Below are 25,243 nucleotides of genomic sequence, written 5' to 3'. Positions count from 1 at the left end.
AAATGGCCTCCTTCTGCTCTGTAGGGTTTCTATGATATTGCTCCTTAAACCCTCAACTGTTTGATCAAGCTTTTGTGTCACCTTCCCTCATACTTCCTCATGTGGCTTGTTAAATTTTGTCTTGTGGCGAGTCTTGGGATGTTTTACTATGTTAGAGGGTGAATATCGATGCAAGTTGTTGCTGTGCGAATCAGGAGTCAAGCTAGTTTTATGGTGGGGACTGATCCCCACAGTTGGTGTGGGTCACATTTGGCGGAAGTTAACAAAATAGATGAAAATGAACCAAAGTAGTACTTGTGTGAACATTTTATGTTTTACATTGCAACAGTTTATACTTCAAAAGTACTTTATTGCCTGTGAAGCAATACAGGATATCCTGTGGTTGGCAAAGGTGTTTTTTTTTTGGTAATCAAATGGGAGACGGTGGCATAATGGTATTGTCATTGGACTAGCAATCCAGAAACCTAGGGTGATGCTCTGGGGACCTTGATTCGAATCCCACCACAGTTGGTGGTGAAATTTGAATTCAATAAAAAACTCTGGAATGAAAAGTCTAATGAAACCATTGTCAATTGTCGCAAAAACCCATCTGGTTCACGAATATCCTTTAGGGAAGGAAATCTGCCATCGATACCTGGTCTGGCCTACATGTGACTCCAGAGCCACAGCAATGTGGTTGACTCTTGACTATTGCTCAGTTCGAGGGCAATTAGGGATCGGTAATAAATGCTGCGGCCCAGCCAGTGATGCCCACATCCCATGAATGAATTTTTAAAAAACAGGTCAAATATTCATTTGCAATAACCAAACTCTGTGCGAGATTCTGCCTAATAGACCAATCTTGGTTTTGAACCAGCTAAGCAAATCTTTTGACCAGCAAAATAATGAAGAAAGCTGTGGACAAAATGAGCGTTTATATAAAGAAAGTGATGTAAGGGATCCTTTGCAATCTCCATTATGGAGCAGGGAGGCCATGGAGTACTTTTTAGCTGGTGAAAATCTAGAAACGCTGGAAGGCTCACATCCGATCTGTATGCAGATGATTAAAATGTTTCGGACAGGTCCCGAAAGTAGTCAAAAAGAGCAATGAAATGCTGCTGCTTGTATCTGGAGGCCATGATGTGGAGATGCCAGCGTTAGACTGGGGTAAACACAGTAAGAAGTCTCACAACACCAGATTAAAGTCCAACAGGTTTATTTGGTAGCACAAGCCGCTAGCTTTCGGAGCGCTGCCCCTTCCTCACCTGCGCTCCGAAAGCTAGTGGCTTGTGCTACCAAATAAACCTGTTGGACTTTAACCTGGTGTTGTGAGACTTCTTACTGTATATCTGGAGGAACAGAATACTACGGAGTAGAAGTCATGCTACAAGTCTACAGCGCCCTAATTAGACCACAATTAAAAGTACAGTCAGCAGTTCAAGGCACATGCCTTTGGAAGGATATATTGGTCATTGAGTGGCTGTAACATAGGTTTACTAGAATGATACCTGGCCTCCAAAGGTTAAATGACAAGGGGGATTACAAAAATTAGGGTTTTATTCCCTGAATTTAGCATGCTAAGGGGTGATTTAATTGAAGCTAAAGGTATTCAGGGAAACAGAGAGGATAGATAGCGAGAAATTATTTTGGTTGGATGGGGAGTCCAGGACCAGGTGGTATAAATCTAAAAATTAGAGCCAGATTTTTTGAAATGAAATTAGGAAGAGCTTCGATACACAAAGGATGAGAGAAGTTTAGAGCTCTCTTCTGCAAATGGTAATTGGTGCAGGATTAATTGTAAATTTTAACACCATAAGATATAGGAGCAGAATTAGGCCATTCGGCCCACTGAGTCTGCTCCACTGTTCAGTCATGACTGATAAGTTTCTCAACCCCATTCTCCTGCCTTTTCCCCTTTGATCTCCTTACCAATCAAGAACATATGTATCTCTGTCTTAAAATATACTCAATGACCTGGCCTCCACAGCCTTCTATGGCAATGAATTCCACATATTCACCACGCTCTGTCTGAGTAAATTCCTCCTAATCTCGGTTCTAAAGAGTCATCCCTTTATTCTGAGGCTGTGCCCTAAGATCCTAATCTCACCTACTAATGGAAACATCTTTTCCATGTCCACTCTATCCAGGCCATTCAGTATTCTGTAAGCTTCAATGAACTCCTCCCCTCATCCTTCTAAACTCCATCGAATACAGACCCCGAGTCCTCAAGCGCTCCTTATACGTCAAGCTTTTCATTCCTGGGATCATTCTCGTGAACCTCCTCTGGACACTCTCCAGCTGGGATTGATAGACTTTTGCTCACCAAGGGTATTAATGGATATGGGCCAAAGACAGATAGATGGAATTAGGTCGTAGATCAGTCATGATGTGATTAAGTGGATGAACAGGCTCAGGGGGTTAAACACTCTATTCCTAATCTCCAGGACCATGTTGTGAGTGAACAGTTGCTTGTCTCTATGACCAGAGGTCAATAGTCCCCCATTTGTAGATAGCCCAATCCTAAAGGGATCCTATTTAATTGAGGATGAATGTTAAAGGTTGTTTGTTAGCACTGCTGCTTCACAGCGCCAGGGACCCAGGTTCAATTCTGGTCTCAGGTCACTGTCTGTGTGGAGTTTGCATATGTCTGCATGGATTTCCTCTGGGTGCTCTGGTTTCCTCCCACAGTCCAAAGATGTGCAGTTAGGGGGATTGGCCATGCTAAATTGCCCCTTAATGTCCCAAGATGTGTAGGTTAGGGGGATTAGCAGGGAAGGGGTGAGCCTGGTGCTCTGTCAAAGAGTTGGTGCAGACACAACGGGCCGAATGGCCTCTTTCTGCACTGTAGGGATTCTATGATTATCCCTTCGTTTCCAAAGAAGGTCTAAGTTAGATGGATTAGCCATGGTAAATATGCGGGGTTACGGGGATAGGGCGGGGGAGAGGGCCTGGGTAAGATATTCTGTCAGAGAGTTTGTGCAGTCTCGATGGACCAAATGGCAGAGACCTGCACAGTAGAGATTCTATGACTATGCGCCTGGCAGCCACAATTGTTTCCAATGAAGTTGCTACCAAGTAAAGGGGGAGGTTTAGGTTTAGTTGCTGCTGAGTTAATTGGTGTCAACAGTTGGCGTGTGCCCACTGATCTCCATATCCATGGACAAGCAAAGGAGAAAATCCACCAGGATTCCAGTTCTTGATGCTTGTTTATAGATTACAAGAGCAAGGAGGTTGTTAAACTTGTATAAAACATTGGTTTGGCCTCAACCGAAGTATTGTGTCCAGTCCTGTGTGCCATATTTTAGGAAAGATGTCAAGACAGTAGCGAGATTGTGGAAAACATTCCTGAGAATGGTTCCAGGGACGAGAAACTTCTTTTACAGATAATGATATACATGAAGAATGCACAGGGTTATGGGGAATGGCACTAGGCGCCTTGCTCATTTGGAGAACTGGCACAGACACGATGGGCCAAATGGCCTCCTTCTGTGCCGTTAACAATCCTGTGACTGTGTGTGGTGAAAAGTGAGTATGCCAGCCACGAACTCTGTGCATTAGTGTGCGTTAGTGTGTGTTAGTGCGTGCGCATGAGTTAGTTAGTGTGTGTGCGTGAGTGTGCGAGTTAAGTAGTTAGTTAGTTACTGTTTCAAAGCAGAAGGGAAGATTGAGCTGAAAGTTTGTTAACCTTGTGAAGATTAGGATAATTCCGTTGACCTTGCATGGAGTTTTGGTACAGTGATTTTATTCCCACCCGATTTATTTTGCCTCAGTCATTGACTCTCTGCTGGGGACAGGATGGGCCAGCGCATCACTGCCAGAGCTCAGCTCCTCTTCACCAAATGTCCTCATTTGCCAGGGACCTGGGTTCAATTCCTGGCTTGGGTCCCTGTCTGTGTGGAGTTTGCACGTTCTCCCCGTGTCTGCGTGGGTTTCCTCCCGGGTGCTCCAGTTTCCTCCCACAGTTCGAAAGACGTGCTGGTTAGGTGCATTGGCTGTGCTAAATTCTCCCTCAGTGTGTCTGAACAGGCGCCGGAGTGTGAGGGCGACTGGGGGATTTTCACAGTAACTTCATTGCGGTGTTAATGTAAGACTACTTGTGACACTAATGAATAAAGTTTAACTTTCTTGCCAAATTTCTTAAATGTGCTTCTCAAACAATGAAGTGCAGTCACGAGTTGAAAGTACTGTGGGTTGTTTAACAGCCATTCAAATTATCTGATGGAGGGGGAGAAGGGAGGTCTCCTTTAACATCTCATATGAAGCAAGGTGCCTTTATAGCAAAAATACATGCAGCACTCCCTCAGTATTGAGCTGGCTGGGTGAACATAGTTTATGAGCCTGTCTCTGGTACGGTGCTTGAACCAATGATCTCTGAACCAGATTGCCATTGATGGAGCTAGGCTGAGGAGTGCAAACTATTAGATTGCAGGCGGAGAGCATTCCACAAGATGTTTCTTACCGTCATGCCTTTGTGATTGTTAAGGAGAATTAACAGATGTTCCTGCAGTGTTAAGCCAGCCCTCCACAGGGTCAAGCTAACTAAATGCGGTGATATCTGTTGACATGTCCTTTAACTAAGAGGAAAGCCTTGAACTGTCTAAATACATACTTTTAGGGAACATGTTTCTTGAGCAGTGTCTGGTTTATGCAAGATGCCCTTAAAGCTCCTAACCATTATCTGCACAGCCAAGGGGATGTGTGAAAGGGGCAATCGCTCATTTATATTCGACATAGAAATTGAAAGGGATCTGTCACAGAATCATTCCACGATATTGGGAGGATTGATAATAGGTCCCTGTTAAAAATTCGCCAATAGAAGGGGCGGAATCTTCCCCAAAAAATTTGAAGTGTCACAGAAGTCTGAAAATGGGAATGTTCCATGCCGGTCTTTTGGGTGAGTTCGGCCCTGCAATCTTCCCGCATGCTCAGTTTTTCTGATAGCTGGGAGCTTTGTGCTGGTGGGGGGTGGCGGAGCCTAAGTACGCCAGGAAGCCGGCTTCAGAGTGCTCGGGTGCCATTGCACAGGCGTCCCGATCTACCAGTGAACCTTATCGACTGGCACGGCAATCCGGTAAGACCATGCCCAAAGTGTACATAGAATCTAGAATCCCTACAGTGCAGAAGGAGACCATTTGGCCCATCGGGTCTGCATTGATTACAATCCCACCCAGGCCCTACACTTGTAAGCGGCCCCCCACCCCGCCAATCCTCCTGACACTAAGGAGCGATTTAACATTGCCAATCCACTTAACCAACACATCCGGAGCACCCGGAGGAAACCCACGCAGAAACGTGCAAACTCAGCACAGACAGTAACCCGAGGCCAGAATTGAAACCTGGCGCCGTGAAGCAGCAGTGCTAACCACTGTGCCACCGTGCTGCCTACGACACCAACATTTTGTAAGAACTACATTATGACAGTGACTAACTAAATAACTAATAACTACATTTCATTGGATTGGAAGTGCTTTGAGACATTGGGTAGGTGGTGAAATGTGCTATATAAATGCAAGTCATTCTTCAATGGACTCAAATTGTAACAGTGATGCCCTTATCTCTGGCTGGCGATCTGGTAACTATAACCTTATTTTTGGTTTTGACTCTTTTGTTGAACTCTGTAGTGCTACTCTGAGCTTTTGTTGCTGTTGGTAAAAGTTACCAAGCGTGACTTATCTCTGTGTGCTTGATTATCTGAGGTCAAGAGACCTTGAGACTCCCACTGCTGGAGAAACAGAGACTTGAGATATTGCTGGTCTATTGTGATTACGCCGCTCACTGCCTTAACCAGCTGTGCTAAAGTTTATTTATTAGTGTCACAAGTAGACTTACATTAACACTGCAATGGAGTTACTGTGAAAATCCCCTAGTCGCCACACTCTGGCACCTGTTTGGGTACACTGAGGGAGAATTTAGCATGGCCAATGCACCTAACTAGCACGTCTTTCGGAGTGTCGGAAGAAACCCGTGCAGACACGGGGAGAACGTGCAAACTCCATACAGTCAGTGGCCCAAGCCTGGGTCCTTAGCGCTGTGCGGCAGCAGTGCTAACCACTGTTCTGCCGTGCAGCACCTGGGAGGGAGGCTCATGCTATGCGGGAGGGTGAAGCGGTGATGACAAGTGTGCGACATCGCGTCCTTTTTTATGTGTACCAAGTGAGTTGGCTTGAATGATAATTTCATCAACACAGCACAGAATCCTGCTGCCTCCTCCTTGGGTCCTTTGCATCTCGGTGGAGTTGCTTTGAATGAAAGGTTGGCTGTGAGCCTAATTTCTACATAATACAGCTCTGGGTATAAATCCTGTGCAGCTTCACCTAGAGTGGTAATTAAACCTACTGGAAGCACTTGACGAGCTGCAGAGCTTTCATTACCGCTGGTGTCGTCTTGATTTCCAGAAATAATTTTTCCAGCGGTGCACAGAAAAGAAATCGGCAAATCGGAACGGAAAATAATTCCTTTTCAATCATTTGAACGATCAGAATCTTGATGTTAAAAGAAAGCCAAAAAGGCATTCTGAATCGTTAGTAAACAGAGCAATGGTTCAATCTCTTAGAGCTCAACAAATCCTCATCTGGTTCAGTCGAGCATATGCAACAGAATGGTTGCAGCACCAGCAGGTGGCCATTCGGTCCATTGTGTCTGTGCTGCCTCTCTGTAAAAGCAACTTAGCTCGTCCCAGTTGCTTGCTTTTCTCCTGTAACCCTGCAACATTATTTTTTTTTGGGTTGGCCAAACAACCAGGCGAGATAGAGCCTAGCAAAATTTTCTTAAGCATAAGTTGACTGACTGTGTTTTTGCGGCCTGACTTGTGTCTGTAGTTGCGTTGACAATGGGTAAAATGTAAAATTCACCTTAACGTTGGCTGTGGTATGAAAGAAAGAGAATGAAGCTTTGCATTTATATAGTGCTTTTCACAATAATCGGATGTCCCAAAGTGGTTTACGACCAATGAAGTACCTTTGACGTGTATTCACTGTTGTATTAGAAAATATGGCAGCCAACGTATGCATAACAAGCTCCCACAAACAGCAATGTGATGACGTCCAGTTAATCTGTTTTTTCTGATGTGGATTGAGGGGCTGCACGGTGGCACAGTGGTTAGCACTGCTGCCTCACAGCATCGGGGACCTGGGTTCAATTCCAGCCTCGGGTGATTATCTGTGTGGAGTTTGCACGTTCTCCCTGTCTGTGTGGGTTTCCTCCGGGTGCTCCGGTTCCCTACCACAGTCCGAAGATGTGCGGGTTAGGTGCATTGGCCATGCTAAATTGCCCCTTAGTGTCAGGGAGTTAGCAGGGTAAATATGGGGATAGGGCGTGGGTGGGATTGTGATCAGTGCAGACTCGATGGGCTAAATGGCCTCTTTCTGACTGTAGAGATTCTATGATAAATAACCCCTGCTCTTCCTCAAAACAGTGTTGTGGGATATTCAATGCCCATTTGACAGGGTGGACAGGGCCTCAGTTTAAGGTCTCACTCTGAAAGGTGGCACCTCCAATAGGTAGCATTCCCTCAATACTGCTGTGGAATGTCGGCCTTGATTTTTGTGCCCCTGCCATTGAGAGTGACTTGAACCCAGAACCTTGTGACTCAGGACGAGAGCGCTACCGACTGTCCAAATATGTGCGGGTTAGGTGGATTGGCCATGTTAAATTGCCTCTTAGTGTCAGGGGGATTAGCTAGGGCAAATGCATGGGGTTAGGGACTGGGTGGAATTGTGGTCAGTGCAGGCTCGATGGCCCGAATAGCCTCCTTCTGCACTGCAGGGATTCTATGACTGAGTCACAGCTGACCTATGATGATGGGAGTTTTAGATAACGAAAATGCATGTAATTATTGATAGGCTTGTTCACAAAAATATTCAGAAATGTTTGAGGTTTATAGTGGATTACTTAATATTTTTCCTAACTTTCTGCTTTTTTTTTAGCCTACTTCCACAATAGCTGACCTGATCAATGTAATATGTATCTGAAGAATTATAGACTATGTCCCTACCCAGCAGCACAATCAGTAAGTACCCATAATTTTTACTGTTCCTTGCCAGGTTTGGCAATCTGCAAAACTAGGCAGCGTGCCAGGCAACTAATAAACTCCCTTTTGACGGACATGATCTGCGTTATAATAGGTCTTTCACAGCCCGTTACCAAGGTACGCAGAATTCTGTGATCTGCGTGGGATGGCTTCTGTTGTTCAGATGAGAAACCAAACATCATTCATTGTAGATTTTGACACTGATGTGACATGCGCTGGGACAGAGAGGAAAAAAAACTCGGGGCGGGCGACATTGGCAGAGATTTAAGCTGGAGTTGAGGGGAATCAGCTTGGTGGTTTTCTAGCTGGAAGGCTGGGACTATACAAGCTTACAAATTTCAAATGGCACACTCCAGACTGCAATGTGCAATGATGTGTGTAATGCTACAGCCAGCACATTGTGTGATTCGTCTCTGAACATTGCACGCACGGGGTACAATGCGTGCATATTAAGTGTGGTGGAGCTGAACTCTTGAAATATGCTTTTGTGCATTTGTATCCTATTACAATTTTACGCTCACTGTACTGGTTGCCTTTAGTTCCTCTCCCAAGGGCCATGTATATCTGAATGCAGGCAGCAAGAGGACTGGGGAAATTTTTTAATATGTCAAGGGCTGAAGGCAAATGTGCCGTGAATTCTCTGAAATGTAGCTGCAAAATGGCATTTCAGCTCACAAGGTGGCCAAAATGGAGTCACTGGTTGCACTGAATGCTGGGAAAGAGAAACGAAAGAAAGACCTCAAGGCTGCCAGTCACACATTTTTGAAGTCGCTATCATCCAACCATAGAATCGCTACAGTGCAGAAGGAGAGGCCATTTGGCCCATTGTGTCTGCACCGACTCTCTTACCCAGGTCTATGCCCTCATACATTTATCATGGCCAATTCACCTAACCTAACTCTACACATCTTCGGACTGTGGGAGGAAACCGGAGCGCCCGGAGGAAACCCACGCAGACACGGGGAAAACAAAGAACAGTACAGTACAGAACAGGCCCTTCGGCCCATCAAGTCTGCGCTGACACATGACACCTTTCTAAACTAAAGACCTTTTGCCTCTAAGTGGTCCGTATGCCTCTATTCGCTGCCTATTCATGTACCTGTAAAGATGCCACTTAAATGTTGCTATCGTATCTGCTTCTACAACCTCCTCCGACAGCGCATTCCAGGCACTTACCATCCTCTGTGTAAAGAAAAAAACTTGCCTAATGTCCCTGAGCAATTGACATTTCTACCCTGGGAAAAAGACTCTGACTATCCATTTTATCCGTGCCTTTCATAATTTTGTAAACGTCTTATCAGGTCGCCCCCTCAGCCTCCGACCTTCGAGCGAAAACAAATCAAGTTTGTCCAATCTCTCCTCATAGCTCCAAAACTCCAGGTAAACCTTTTCTGTAACCTCTCCAAAGTCTCCACATCCTTCTCTTAGTGTGGTGACCAGAACTGTATGCAATATTCCAAATGTGGCCGAACATGCAAACTCCACACAGATAGTCGCCCAAGACCGGAATCGAACCTGGGTCCCTGGCGCTGTGAGGCAGCAGTGCTAACCACTGTCCCACTGTGCTGACCTTTATTGTAATATAGGATATGTGGCAGCTAGTTGGCGCACAGCAAGCTCCCACAAGTAGTAATCTGATGATGAGCCAAGAGTTTTGTTTTTAAAAGTGATGCTGGTTGAGGAATAGGTGTTGTCCATTTCACCGCAGAGAAATCCTCTGCTGCTCATCCAGTGATCCCTTTGGATCTTCTGAGTCGATACCAGTTGCTGTAACCAATTGGTATTGAATTTGAATCCCTTGAAATTCTGACACCTCTTGTTCACCTCAGCTCCATTCCTACCTTTTGCTCCGTATCGCCCGATATCCTTACCTGACAATTTATGGATCTCAACCTTCAAAGTGCCAAGTGCCCTGTGGCATCCATGAGAGAATCCCTGATTTCTATTGCCTGTTTGTGAATTGTTTGTCTGTTTGTCATATGGAGCAATAGAGGTTTACAGCATAGAAACAGGTCCTTCAGTCCAACTTGTCCATGCCGCCCCTTTTTTTAACCACTAAGCTAGGCCCAATTGCCCACATTTGGCCCATATCCCTCTATACCCATCTTACCCATGTAACTGTCTAAATGCTTTTTAAAAGACAAAACTGTACCCGCCTCTGCTACTACCTCTGGCAGCTTGTTCCAGACACCACCCTCTGTGTGAAAAAATTGCCCCTCTGGATGGACCCTTTTGTATCTCTCCCCTCTCATCTTAAACCTATGCCCTCCAGCTAGAAGGTTAAGATCCATAAATTATCAGGTAAGGATATCGGGCGATACGGAGCAAAAGGTGGGAATGGAGCTGAGGTGAACAAGAGGTGTCAGAATTTCAAGGGATTCAAATTCAATTCAATCTTTGGGAAAAGATGTTGACTATCTATCAGATCTATGCCCTCATTATTTTATAGACCTATACGATCACCCCTAAGCCTCCTACGCTCCAGAGAAAAATGTCCCAGTCTATCCAGCCTCTCTTTATAACCCAAACCATCAAGTCCCAGTAGCATCCTAGTAAATCTTTTCTGCGCTCTTTCTAGTTTAATAATATCCTTTCTATAATAGGGTGACCAGAACTGTACACTGAACTGTATTGGGATACAGTGTTAGGTATTGTTTCTTGCATGCTATACAGACAAAGCATACCGTTCATAGAGAAGGAAAGGAGAGGGTGAAGAATGTAGTGTTACACTCATAGCTAGGGTGTAGAGAAAGATCAACTTTAATATAAGGTAGGTCCATTCAAAAGTCTGATGGCAGCAGGGAAGAAGCTGTTCTTGAGTCAGTTGGTACGTGATCTCAGAATTTTGTATCTTTTTCCCGATGGAAGGAGGTGGAAGAGAGAATGTCTGGGGTACGTGCGGTCCTTGATTATGCTGGCTGTTTTTCCGAGGCAGCGGGAAGTGTAGACGGAGTCAGTGGATGGGAGGTTGGTTTGCGTGATGGACTGGGCTACGTTCACAACCCTTTGTAGTTTCTTGCAGTCTTGGTCAGAGCAGGAGCCATACCAAGCTGTGTTACATCTGGAAAGGAGCAGTGCCTCCTGATCTCCTCTCTTGGATCAGACTGTGAAAGCATGGGTGGGATTTTCCAGAGCGGCTGAGGTGGGATCCCCCGCAGGGGGAATGTGGCAGCCCAACCATAGGTCCATTGACTTTCAGTGGGACCATCCAATTCTGGCGGGGGGGGAAATCTCATCCCATATCAAACGTGCTGCACCCCCACACCCCCTCCCCAGAGAAAATCATTTCCTCTGTCTACTCTCTTGAATCTTTTTCAGATTTTGAACACCTCCGTCAGATCACCCTCTCAATCCTGGGGTGGCACGGTGGCATAGTGGTTAGCACTGCTGCCTCACAGCGCCAGGGACCCGGGTTCAATTCTGGCCTCGGGTCACTGTGTGGAGTTTGCACATTCTCCCCGTGTCTGCGTGGGTTTCCGCCAGGTGCTCCGGTTTCCTCCCACAGTCCAAAGATGTGTAGATTAGGTTGATTGGCCATGCTAAATTGATCCTAGTGTCAGGGGGATTAGCAGGGTAAATATTTGGGGTCACGGGAATAGGGCCTGGGTGGTACTGTGTTTGGTGCAGACTTGATGGGCTGAATGGCCTCCCTGTGCACTGTAGGGATTCTATGATTCACTGACTGCAGGAAATGCAAGCCATGTTTATGCAACCGCTCCTCAAGACTCACCTTAAACCACTGAGCTGCAAAGTGCAAGTACTTTATATCTTTACATCAACACCTGCAGCAAGCATGATGTGTTATTTTTCTCTCTCTCCCTCTCTTCTGCAGTCCTGTAGCCAAGAGATAGTCTATAGAGGATGTCATCAAAGCGAGCTTGAAGTACGCATTCAGTCTCCATGCAGTCAAAGTCTTCCTCAGGTTACTGACCAGAAACAACGGGGAAAGCATATTCCTCATCGCAAATCCAAGAGCGGCAAGAAGCAGGCAAGTTCAGTGCAGGCTTTGTGGGCCGAATGGCCACCTTCTGCACTGTAGTGATTCTAAGTGTAATCCACAGGACGAGTGCCTGAATAGTGATACACATGCGGGTGTACAAGGCTGAAAACTGGGTATCGGGGAATGAGGGGAAGGGACATCATGGGGTCCGTCTGCACAGTATCAGAGGTAGGACTCGGGATTGTGTACACAGTCCTGCTGATGAAGCCTTGCCAATTCCTTTGCTTACCTCGCTGCTCCAAAGACACTGGTGGAATTTTCCCGTCCTGCCGTAGCGAGTGAGGGGCGGACCATTGTAAAGGTCCATTGACCTCGGGCGGGATTTTCGGGTTTCGGGGCGACCGTGGCTAGAAAATCCTGTCCACCGACTCGGGGTGCAGGAGTGCTGCACACCCTCTGAAACTTTCCCTAAGCGGCGCTGTGATATTTGACTGCGCTCCTTAGCTGTGGAAAGTGTTGCAGCCCAGCCCAGACCATCCCAGGCATGCACTCCTAGCAGAATCTGCTACAGAATGATCAGGAGTGGGAATCCCAGCTAATCCTAACCTGGACCTGGGACCATTGGTGGTGGCTCTGTCAACTGGATGCAGGTTAGGAGGTTACCCAGAATTTTCTTGGTGCAGAGCCTCTTCTGTGCCCTGGTGGTCTAATAAAATTTAGCACTAAGTGTGGGGAAAATGGGAGGTGAATTCAAGGCCAGCAAATATCATTATCAGCAAAGGTTTACTTATTTAAAATCAACTTCTGGTTTGGCCAAGAGCTGTGTTGAGGCAAGTTTCACAATCCATCGTTTTTCCAAATAAAATGCAGAGTAAAATTAATGATTTTAATTAATGATCATTAAACTTCACATTATTAAGATTTAAAGTTTGACCATTGTTAGTGTTTATTAATTGTGTGGGTGAGAAATGGGATTGGGCTATTCATAGAATCCCTACAGTACAGAAGGAGGCCATTCGGCCCATTGAGTCTGTACTGATCAGGCCCAATTCCTGCTACCCCACGCATTTACCCTGCTAGTCCCCCTGACACTAAGGCCAATTTAGCACGATCAATCAACCTAACCCGCGCATCTTTGGACTGTGGGAGGAAACTGGAGCACCCGGAGGAAACTCACGCAGACATGGGGAGAAAGTGCAAACTCCACACAGACAGTGACCCGAGGCCGGAATTGAACCTGCGGCCCTGGGCGCTGTGAGGCAGATCTGTCTGCAGGTAACCAGTAGTGAAGTTGGGAGGTTGACAGCGACCTTGAGAGAGAGCGTCAGGGTTGATTGCTTCTGTTCTCGAGTGTCTCCAGACCACAAGTGTGGAAGGCATCTTGAGTAACTATGGTAATCGGGGCAGAGGACTACTCTGCAGTCTCTTCGGAGCATTTTTTCAATGGCTTTACGTTGCTGCTGTGTGAATTTTGTCTGACTGCGCACGTGCTCCATATTCCAATGCAGAGAACAGTTGTGGCAAACGGTCGTGCGATCGCTCAAGAGGGAAATGGCATTTCAGCCTCTGGAGAATGCTCAAGCAGCTTTTAGCTCATTTAACAGTGGAACTGATGTGTACGTCCCATTTAAGATCTGCCTGGATAAATATGCTAGATTGTGATATTATTCAGTGACAGGTCGGGAGCAGCCAGTTTGTTTTGGGTGTTGCATTTTCAAAAACCACGATTATATAAGCTGTCTAAATCAAAAGAAAATGCAAAGAATGCTGGTATGCAAAAGTTGAAAGGAAAATCAATTTAATACGGCAACTAAAGAATTGTCAGTTTGGGCTTATATTTTATTTGAACTGCTGCACCCAGTCCTATTGACATTCAGCAAATACCCTGGCTGCAATTTGCTAGGATATGCAACTCAGTCACTTACTGGATTAGCCCTGTGACCCTTAGAAAAATCGTTACTGTTCCTGGCTCTGCTGCTTTAATGAATAGAATCATAGAATCCCTACAGTGCAGAAGGTGGCCATTCAGCCCATCGAGTCTGCACCAACCACAATCCCACCCAGGCCCTATTCCCGTTACCCCAAATATTTACCCTGCTAATCCCCCTGACACTGGGGTCAATTCAGCTTGGCCCTAGCCCTCACATCTTTGGACTGTGGGAGGAACCCGGAGCACCCGGAGGAAACCCACGCAGACACGGGGAGAACGTGCAAACTCCGCACTGACAGTGACCCAAGGCTGGAATTGAACCTGGGACCCTGGCGCTGTGTGGCAGGAGTGCTAACCACTGTGCCACCGTGCTGCCCTTGTAACGAAGGGGCGAATCTTCTGTAAAGAGGGAAGTTAAATAGCCTTGCTTAGGTACAACAGTGATGGTGGACTATATAATTGTTTTAGGGCTATAAAATATGCAGGCATGTCCTTGCAACTATCTGTACTCCAGGATTATAATAGTTTTCTATCATTCGAAATGTACAATATACAATTAACCCTTTCATTTTTTTCGGACAGAAAGAGAACTGTTCTGGTAGTGATTCTGTCAAAGCTGCAAAAAACAAAGTTCACCATAGGTAGGTAACGTTTATCAATGAAACCTTGTCACCTGGAAAATCCTGTTGTGTTTTGTAAAGCGGCCCCGAGATTCGGAAGATTCATAGAATCCCTACAGTGCAGAAGGAGGCCATCCGGCCGATCGAGCCTGCATGACAACAATCCCAGCCAGGCCCTATCCCCGTAACTCCACATATTTAACCCCTGACACTAAGAGGCATTTTATTTCAGGGCCCATCAACCTAACCTGCACATTTTTGGATTAGCGAATAGTTGTCTTCCGCAGTCACTGTGAGGTATTGCAAAGCCTCTGCTCGAAACCCCACTCTAATGGTGCAAAAACAATTCACAAGGGTGATCGCACAACTGAGAGGTTATGTTTATCAGGAAAGATTGAACAGGCTGGACCTCCGATCTCCAGAATAGAGGAGAGAAGACCGAGGTGATCCGATGGATAATTTTAAGGAGACAAAAGAGAGAAGATGTTTCCCATTGTGAGGGAGATCAGAGAGAAGATGTTTCCCATTGTGAGGGAGATCAGAACTATAAGGCAGTCATTAATAAATCCAATCAGGAATTCAGGGGAAACTTCTTTGCCAAAAGAGTGGTGTGAATGTGAAACTCACTACAAGCGAGAGTGGTGGAGGCAAATTCCGTTGTTGCATTTAAAGGGAAGCTAGTCAAGATAGTGGGGGGAAGGAATAAAGGATATGTTGTTTGGGATTAAGTAGATTGGGAAGAGGCTCGCATGGATTATAAACACTGGCCTATATCTGTTGAGCCCAATGACCTCTTTCTATGCTGTACATTCGAAGTAAGCTTCAAACCTCAATGAGGAAATATTGAGCTGAATTCCGGGCCTGCTACTCCCAACACTCCCATCTAATACCGCGACAAAAGATTTGAGGGTAATGCTTGACTTTTCTTTACTGAGCTTCCCAGTTTCATGAGCCTTCAACAAACACCATTGTTGCAGTATTAGGATTTGAACTTTTGTCATTTTTTTTCCCCCCAGCTTATTTCCGGTCTCCCCCTGTCGGCACCAGGTCCTCCTTGGGACACCAGTCGCTGGTGCATGCATCAGTGAAACCAGCCCCCTGCCCCGCCCCTGCCCCGCACCATCCCCCCCTCATCCCCCTCACTGGTGCATGCATCAGTGAAATATTTGAGTCCAGTGTTTATCTTTCATGTGTGAGTCACAGCCTATTGTGCATCAGAGCCCATTGTCCAATGTGACCATCACTATATGTGAGCCCATTGTCTAATGTGACCATCATCATACATCCAGCACAACATGCCATTCGGGACTAGAAAACTTGGTCAAATAGGTTAGATTCTCAAGTCTGTGTGATGTTCACTGCTCTGTCAAGATAAATACTCTGCAAGAGGCTTTAGTCTGTTGTTCTCAATGAGATTCAGTTCATCTAGTCCCCTTGTTGTCGGAGACTGGATGCAGCCCATGGAAGTCCTGGCAGGCTGACCTTCCTGGGAATTGCTCAGGAAGTTTGAACTTCTGATGGGCCATTCCTCTTCTCCACAGAACCCTCCAGGAACGTTTCTGACTCTGAGCTCGAGTCAGAGACATCGAACAGTTCTGCAGGACTTGGGATACGGTGGTCACCCAGGAAATGTTAGAGAGGAAAACCTTGTGGGTTAATATTGAGCTGATCCCCAATCAGTCCCAACTACCACCTCCGAGCCCTCCACCCGACACCCCCAACCCACCTGCCTCTCCATCTGCCTACTCTCCCTAGCCATTCATTAACATTCACATTGGGTATTTATACTTGCCATACGGCAGCTAGTGCCACTAAAAGGGAAGCACGGTTGTTTTGCCCCCAATGCAACAGCACTGCCATAGATTTCTCAGAGACGCTTTGCTCCATATTCCTGGAAAAGCTGGGCTCTGAAGACTCGGAAAGAAATGTAAAGCAGTGTCTGGACGTGGAAAGGTTCAGTCTGACGATGATTGCCGCTTCTTGGAGGTTCCGGTTAACTTCAAGGGGATGAGTGGGAATATAAGGAAAGCTGGTTGTGCTGTCAGGAGGGTGGGTAAACAGAGGGTACAGATTTAAGTAATTGGCAAAATAACCAGTGTGACCTGGAATCCTTAATGATTGGGTAAGCAATTGACAAGTAATTTCCAAAAGGAAATTAGATAAATATTTGCTGAGGGACATGGTGGCGTACTGGACTAGTAATTCAGAGGCCCAGGTTAATGCTCTGGGGGTTCAAATCCCACCATGGCAGCGAGTGGAATTTAAATTCAATTGATTATTAGTTCTGTAATTCCCATTAAATCATTGTCGATTGTGGTAAAAACCCATCTGGTTCACTGGAATCATAGAAACCCTACAGTGCAGAAGGTTGCACCGGCAACAATCTCACCCAGGCCCTATCCCCGTAACCCCACATATTTACCCCACTAATCCCTCTAACCTACGCATTCCGGGACACTAAGTGGCAATTTAGCATGGCCAATGCATCTAACCCGCACATCTTTGGACTGTGGGAGGAAACCGGAGCGCCCGGAGGAAACCCACGCAGACACGGGGAGAACGCGCAAACTCCACACAGACCAGTGACCCAAGGTGGAAATGGAACCCAGGTCCCTGGAGCTGTAAGGCAGCAGTGCTAACCAGTGTGCCACTGTGTCGCACTGAAGGGCACTAAGGCCCCCTAGGGAAGGGAATCTGCCACCCTTACCCGCTCTGGCCTAAGTGTGACTTCAGATCCACAGCAATGTGGTCGAGTCTTAACTTCCTTCTGAAATGGAACACTCAATTCAGGGGCAATTAGGGATGGGCAACAAGTGCCAGCGACAACCACATCCCACAAAAGAATAAATAAAATTGAAGGGGCAAAAAGAATTGCAGGGCACAGGGGAAAGGATAGGAGTGTTGAACCAATTGGAGAACTCTACCAAAGAGCTGGCACCGTCATGGTGGACTGAATGGCCTCCTGTATGATTCTACACAATGAGTGGAATTAAGCAGTCGAGATTGGCCGCAGTGTGACTTGCAAAGGTGCTGTGTTGTGGATTGGTTGATCGAGAGGTGTGTTCATGCAACAACAACTTATTTATATAGCACCTTTAATGTTTAAAAAAAACCCAAGCTGTTTCACAGGAGAATTATAAAATAAAGTACGACACTGAGCCACTTAAGGAGATATTAGGTCAGATAATCAAAAGCTTGGTCAATGAGGTAGGGTTTTAAGAGGTGTCTTAATGGAGGAAAAGGAGAGAGTTGGTGGGGCAGAGAGGGGGAATTCCATTGCTTGTGGTCAAGGCAGCTGAAGCCATGGCTACTAGTGGTGGAGTGATCAAAAGGAAGAGTCCAGAATTTGAGGGGTGCAGGTACTGTTGAGGGGATGTGGTACTGGTGAGATATGGAGGGTCAAGCCCATGAAGGGATTTGGTGGGTGGGAAGGGGTTTGGGGGTGGTGGGGGAGTGTGAGAATTTTAAAATAGACTTTGCTTGACTGGGAGCCTATGTTGATCAGTGAGCACGGGGGTGACAGAGGAATGGGATCTGGTGCAAGTTAAGGACCAGACTGCAGAACCTTGGATGCCCTCCAGTTCCTGGAAGATGGCAGACCAGCCAAGAGTCAAATCTAAAGGTACCAAAGGTTTGAATAATTCTGACTGACTGACTGTTGTGGAGGTGGTGACAGGAGCAGGAATTACTAGGGGGGCATAGGTTTAAGTTGCGAGGGGCAAGATTTGAAGGAGATGTATGAGGCAGGTCTTTTTACACAGAGGGTGGTGGGTGCCTGTAACTCGCTGCTGGGGGAGGCAGTGGAAGCAGATACGATAGTGACTTTTAAGGGGCATCTTGACAAATACATGAATAGGATGTGAATAGAGGGATACGGTCCCCGGAAGGGTAGGGAGTTTTAGTTAAGTTGGGCAGCATGGTCGGTGCAGGCTTGGAGGGTCAAAGGGTCTGTTCCTGTGCTGTAATTTTCTTTGTTCTTTGTTCTTTTGTGTGCTTCCCCGTAGAGTCGACTTAAACTGACTGGCCGATAGGAAGTAGCTTTGGCAGAGATTAGGAGTAGGGTCCATGTTGAGAAGATTGGGAATAGGATCCAAATTGAGGACAAAGGTAGAAGACTTTTCATTTGCTGCAGTTTGCTTACTGGTTCTCCCTTTCCATACCTCAGGAAGAACAAAGAACAGAGGGTCCATCGTGTTAAAAAGCTGGCTCCTCCTGAGAAAACTGCAGTCAAATCCTGCAGTGATTCTTCACACAAGAACCATGAAAGCAGCACGGCTAAACCTGCCCGGGACTCCAAACCGGGTAAGGGGACGATTTCTGTTCCACTCTGTATTTCTTAAATCTGGTTTAGTTTAGAGATAGTTTTCTGTTGTTCTAAAATACAACGGGGCAGTAATTTTACCAGTAACATCCACCACGGCTCAGTGTGTGGCACTCCTGCCACTGTGTCAGAAGGTTGTTGGTTCAAGACTCACTCTAGAGACCTGAGCACCAACATTCGGTGCTGCAGTGTCAGTGTCTTTCAGTTGAGACGTTAAACCCCTATTTCCCTTTCAGATGGGCGTGAAGATCCCATGGCGCTATTTTAAAGAAGAGCAAGGGTTCCCTTTTATCCCCCCCTTTCCTTACCTTTTCTCCCCCTTTGCTTCCCCCTTTCCCCCCCTTTTCTCAATTTTACCTCTCTCCCATCCATCCCCACCCCCCACATCATCTCTGTCACAGTTTACCCTCTGATTTCAGCTTCTCTGCCGTTTGGCCATTCACACTCATCATTCTCTCTATGGACTGCCATCAGCAGCCTGTTCCCCCTGCTTTCTGTGGCTATGACTCACCTTTCATTCCCTCCCCCTGCAGTATAAATATCTCCCACTTTCTATAACTTTTAGCTTTGACAAAGGGTCATCTGGACTCGAAACGTCAGCTCTTTTCTCTCCTTACAGATGCTGCCGGACCTGCTGAGATTTTCCAGCATTTTCTCATTTTTGGTTTCAGATTCCAGCAGTAATTTGCTTTTATTTGCTGAAGGGCCAAGATTCCTTCAACCATAACAGGTGGCGATGCATGTTGTCATGTTTGTATGGTCTAATGTTTAGCTAATTTTCATCTTGAAGTTACATCTTTATATTTTATATATATATATATATCTTTATTTAAAAGAATCAACATTTCACAGAGGATACTACTTGACCTCTGTCTCCTGTAAATCCAGGTTAGACCCAGGGAAGATTCAGAAAGAATGTTCCACTCCAAAGGTGTGCAGGTTAGGTGGATTGGCCATGCTAAATTGTCTCTTAATGTCTGGGGGATTGGCAGGGTAAACGCATGGGGTTATGGAGATGGGGCCTCATTGGCTTGTTGGCGATGCAGGCTCGATGGGCCGAATGATCTCTTTCTGCATTGTAGGGGTCTGTGACTCTGTTCCCGTTGGTGGGGAAGTCCAGAACTAGGGGTAATAGTTTGAGGATAAGGGGTAAACCTTGAAGGACTGAGGTGAGGAGAAATCTATTCACCCAGAGGGTGGTGAATGTGTGGAATTCACGACCACCAAAAGTAATTGAGGCCAAAACGTTGTCTGATTTCAAGAAGAAATTAGATATAGCTCTTGGGGCTATAGGCATCAAGGGATATGGGGGGGAAGGGGGGAAGAGGGTATTGAATTTGATGATCAAAATGAAAGGTGGAGCAGGCTCGAAGGGCCGAATGGCCTACTCCTGCTTCTAGTTTCTATATTAGGAAAGCCCAGCTTGGGCTGTCTAACCTCACTCCCCTTTTCCGGCTGCTGAACTGAGTATGCATGCGATAACATGAGCAATGCTATAATTAATTATATCGTAACATTTTGCAAACAATCTTAACCATCGTGCTTTGCTGCTTAGCTTTCCAACTGTATAGTTACTCGTGAACAAGATTTGTGGAGTTATTGATTGAATCCGACTATCAAAAGGTACACGGATCCTACAGAATTCCCTGAGGATAATGTTATTTAAATGGTTCTAATCTCAGGACAGGTTTAGATGTTAGTCACGTTCAGACTTGGTGATGGAGGACATTTGGTTGTTTACTTTGTGACAGGAATGTATCTAAATCTCTCCCCGCTACAGCATTTCCCCAGCCACGCGTGCATCTGGTCTATTTTTTTTCCTCACTTGTGTTTGTCATGCTTTAAGAATATTTTTCCCACCTGGGTCCAGATCTCAAACCAGAGACTTGGATAGGAAGCTTACCATCAGTAAAGATGGGAAATGCAGGAAACAGCACGGCAGATCCCTCAGGATTTGGGAAGAGGGAGAGGTTAATGTTTTGCGTCAACACCTGGTGCTCTGACAGAATGTTAACCTGTGCCTTTTCCCAGTTGCTAGTTAACATGCTGTTGATAGTTGAGTCTCTTGAGGGCTGTGGAACTAAACTGGGTAAATGGGCTGAATGGTGCAGAACAGGCTTGAAGGGCTGAGTGGCCAGCTTCTGTTTGCAAGCTGGATATTTCCAGCATTGTGTGTTTGATTTTTGTATATTTGCTAACTTACTTTTATTTGGAGCTCATTAGAGCTTTGTACTAGAGGTTTCATGGTTATATTTTGAGAGGGGGATGGCGTAGTGGTATTGTCACTCGACTAGTAATCCAGAGAACCAGGGTAATGCTCTGGGAACCTGAGTTCACAGCAGATGGCAAAGTTTGAACTCAATCAAAAAAATCTTGAATTAAGTCAAATAGTTGCCATCTTGTTCACTAATGTCCTTTAGGGAAGGAAATCTGCCATCCTTATCTGGTCTGGCCTACATGTGGCTCCAGATCCACAGAATTGTGGTTGACTCTGAAATGGCCCTCTGGCAGAACAAGCCATTCCGTTCAAGGGCAATTAGGAATGGGCAACAAATACTGGTCCAGCCAGCGATGCCTACATCCCATGAATTAAAAACAAACCACTTAAACCTTGGCTCTTGTCAACCTGGGCCTGAGTCTTCAAAGTAAATGTAGATTGAAGAAATTGGGGAACTATTTTCCTTTAAGAGAAGATTGGGAGGAGTTTTGATGGTGATATCTAAAATCACGAGTGTTTGGATCGAGTGAATAGGGAAAAGACCATTCCTACTGGTGGAAGGATTGAGAACGAGAGGGCACAGGTTTAAGAAGTAATGGAGACAGAAGGAGAAACTTTTTCACACAGCGAGTGCTTTAAGATCTGGAATACGCTGCCTGAGAGTGTGGTGAGGGCAGGTACAATTGAGGCATTCAAGAGGGAATTGGATTGATATCGGAGAAGGAAGGATGTGCAGGGTTATGGGGAGAAGTCGGGGGAATGGCACTAAGTACATTGAAAATCAGAACAGATACAAGGGGCCAAATGGCCTCCTTTTGACAAAGGGTCATCTGGACTCGCAACTTCAATTCTTTTCTCTCCTTACGGATGCTGCCAGACCTGCGGAGACTTTCCAGCATTTTCTCTTTTTTGGCCTCCTCCTGTGCTGTGACGAGTTTGTGATTCTGAGCGTCTCCAAGAGAGAGAGAACATGCCACATTGACGAAATGGAAATCGCTTGTGTCAAATCTTCAGCATGGTGGTGAGCTTTCATCGCATGTCTGACCAAATGAAGACAAGAAATCTTTTGAAGGTGTAGAAGCAACAAAGAGAAAAAATAAGTAGAATGGACCTATCTGTAAGTGAATCACGTGTGAGGTCTTTCCAACTGAGCGCGTGCAAACCTGCAGTCAATTGTCCTTGACAGTGCAGTTTATTGATGTCAACCCAGGAAATGGTAGTCTACCAATTGTTGACTAAAAACTTCAAAAATAGTTCAGAGAAAAGCTGGCACCTCCAAAAGCAACTCTGAATATAAACCTACGACATATGAAGACAAGGAATTCGATGGAGAGTCCAGTGGGGCAACAGCTTGTTGTAACAGTAGCTACCAAATACAAAACAAACCAATGTTTTATTGTGTTAGGAAACAGGTAGTTTAAGTGATCTATCTTTGTGTTAAGTAAGATATAGATTTAAGTGGGTTTAATTTAGTGTTTTCTGTAGGAAAGGGTACAACTCTAGTTAGATGCATCTTTTTTTTAAAAAGGTGTTTGCATGTACGGGGAGTTTTAGTTTCAGTTCAAACTGTATTTCTATTGAGCCGAGAGGATGGGATTTATGACGGGAAAAGTAAACATGAGCGTAGAGAAAGAATGAGATGTTGCTTAGCAACCAGGGGCACCTTTTCGGTGGAGAACATTTTTGAGGGCGTTTTCAAACTGAAATTTCAGGCAGTTGGAGATCAGCTAAAGAGGGAACAGCTCTCAGCTCTGCTAGAAGTAGGAAAGCTGTACAATGAAGTGATAAGCATGAAAGCAAGCTCCAGTGTAGCTAAAGGACAGTTAGTTCTAGAAACTAAAAGTTTCCAGGAAGTTTAGAGTTAAAGGAACAAAGAGGAACTGCCATTGGAACAGGGTACTGGTCACTGAAATTAAAGACAGCTGGAAGTGCAGACCTGGGTGAAGTTGGTGAGGGGGGAAAAACCAGACATTTGCAGCAATCGTAAGTTTGGTGTCCTGAATTTCGGCCTTTGGAAACAATAGGGGACGGAGTACCAGAGTTTTGTGTCGAAGTTTGGCCGCGTGTGGTGATTCAAGACAAAGGAGAGTTGGAAAACCTGGAGACGAATCCTTGCTAAAACAGCTGAGAGAATGCCTTGTTTGAACGTGTGTCATTTTGAAACTGGAGTTTGGAAATTATCTGGGAGAATTTAAGGAGAAATCCACAGAAGATCGATTGAGTGATATTTGCCATTGGGTTTCAGAGTGGGGTGTTGGCTGACCACGGTTGGCCTGTTGGGTTACAGGGACTGTGTGTTATTAAGAGCATTATAGCACAAGGTATATTATGTAACTGGCGTTATCCTTGAAATCTGTGTACATTTGTGAAGATAAGGGGGAGTAAAGAAGTATTGTATTATTGTCAAATTTTTTATGTATAATAAAAGTTTATTTTCTTGTTGTTAAAAGCTGATTGGCAGTCCAGTGACTCTGTCCCTCCATGTTTTCTTTTAAAGTAAAAGATACGTTTTTTTTTGAGCCAGGGTTCAATTCTGAGATCTTCCTGTCAAGTAGTAACATCAACTGGGATTGTGACAATTGCAGGACCAGGGATCTTGGAAACCAATGACTAATTTTGACATTCTTCTGCATAAAGGTTGGATGCAACAGAAAATAGGTTAAATTAACAGTCTGATTTGTCTTGCCCTGCAGTCTGTCTGGTTGTGGCAGGCTCCAATCCACCCTGCTGAATGATCTGATCTGGTTTGCATCTTACAGTGGTCACAACTTCACACTATGACCATTTTGATTGTGAGTGAAAAGAGTTGATTAACTTGTAAAAACACTGATAGGCAGATGATAGACTGAAACACTGTCTGCTGGCTCAAAGAGCTGATGTGGGTGGCAGTGGAATCTACTCCACAGTGTAAAACAATTAAATAACACAACGGAGGCAATAATGACTGTTGCAATATTTCTAGCATTACTACTACGTGAGGGTGGTTTAAAACAGTGACTGCTACAGTAATGTGCTACTCAATTATATAGCTTTTGATGCCATATCTCATAGGCTTGCTCAGGTGCCAACAGAAACATTAAAACCTTTCTCCCAGGGTGCTGCAAGTTATCACTGACGGCAGCACGGAAGTGATCCATTTGTGTGAAGGCCGCCATCTTGGCGCCATCATAATGGAGACTATGACTCCAGCCACCCATTGAGGGCACTAATGGCCATTCAGCATTGCTGTCTTCCCTTGACTGTACCTTGATAAGAATATGATTCTGGGCCAAGCAACAAAGTTATAAATGTGCCTGAGCTACAGTGCATATCTCGCACAACTGTAGCTGCTCTGTTTTGGATTCAAGAATGGCCCTCTTCAAGTACCACTCAAAACCCTCACCTCCTCTGCCCATCTCCACTGATTCCTGTAGCTCATTACCCCTTCATATCCTTTGTTCCATCCTACCTGAGTTGTCTTCAGCTGTCCTTTCCTAAGTGACTTGCAGTCTTCTCTTCCCACTCTGGTCTAACTGTGAATCCCAGCCGCCCCCACCCCCCTCTCCTCTTTTTGTTCCATCATTAGTGCTCTTGCAGTCTGGAATTTGTTTGCTAAACTCTCTGCCTCACTTTTGCTTTCCCCTCCTTATAAATACCCATCAAAACACGCCACCTGGCCTTGTACCTTAACACCTTCCTACTCCCGGTCCATCGCTTCCATTGTAAAGTGCTACAGGCTGTTTAGTTGTGTGAATGTGTGGCCTTATGGGTAACCGTGGCCCCATGACTAACAGTAGATGCTTGACGAGCATGATGGGAAATTATGCTAACTCCACAATAAACACCTGAACAGATCGCTGTGAAAGGATGAAGTAAACTTAGACTGCTGACTGAGCACTCTGGTGCCAAGAATCACTCACCTTGGTAGCTGCAATGGGCATAAAATAAGATTGATAAGAAGAACAATGGAAACAGATGTCTCCAGTTTATACAACCCTTGGACAAATGAGCTCAGGATTGTGAAGGTCTTGAACAAGAGACAGGTCATTGGATGTCTTGGAAGATTGGTGAAAACATCTGAGTAAAGGGACATCAGAAGCATCATCGGCTAAGAGCCGAGACTCACCATCGCGAAGAGAGGGCCTTCGGAACTCGGAGAAGATCCCCAGTCATCGGAGTGAACCTGGCCAGTTCATCATGCATGCGTAGTATTTAGATTCTAGTCAT

Source organism: Mustelus asterias, chromosome 25, assembly GCF_964213995.1.
Source record: "Mustelus asterias chromosome 25, sMusAst1.hap1.1, whole genome shotgun sequence".
Classification (NCBI taxonomy): Eukaryota; Metazoa; Chordata; class Chondrichthyes; order Carcharhiniformes; family Triakidae; genus Mustelus; species Mustelus asterias.
This window is presented reverse-complemented; position numbering follows the sequence as displayed.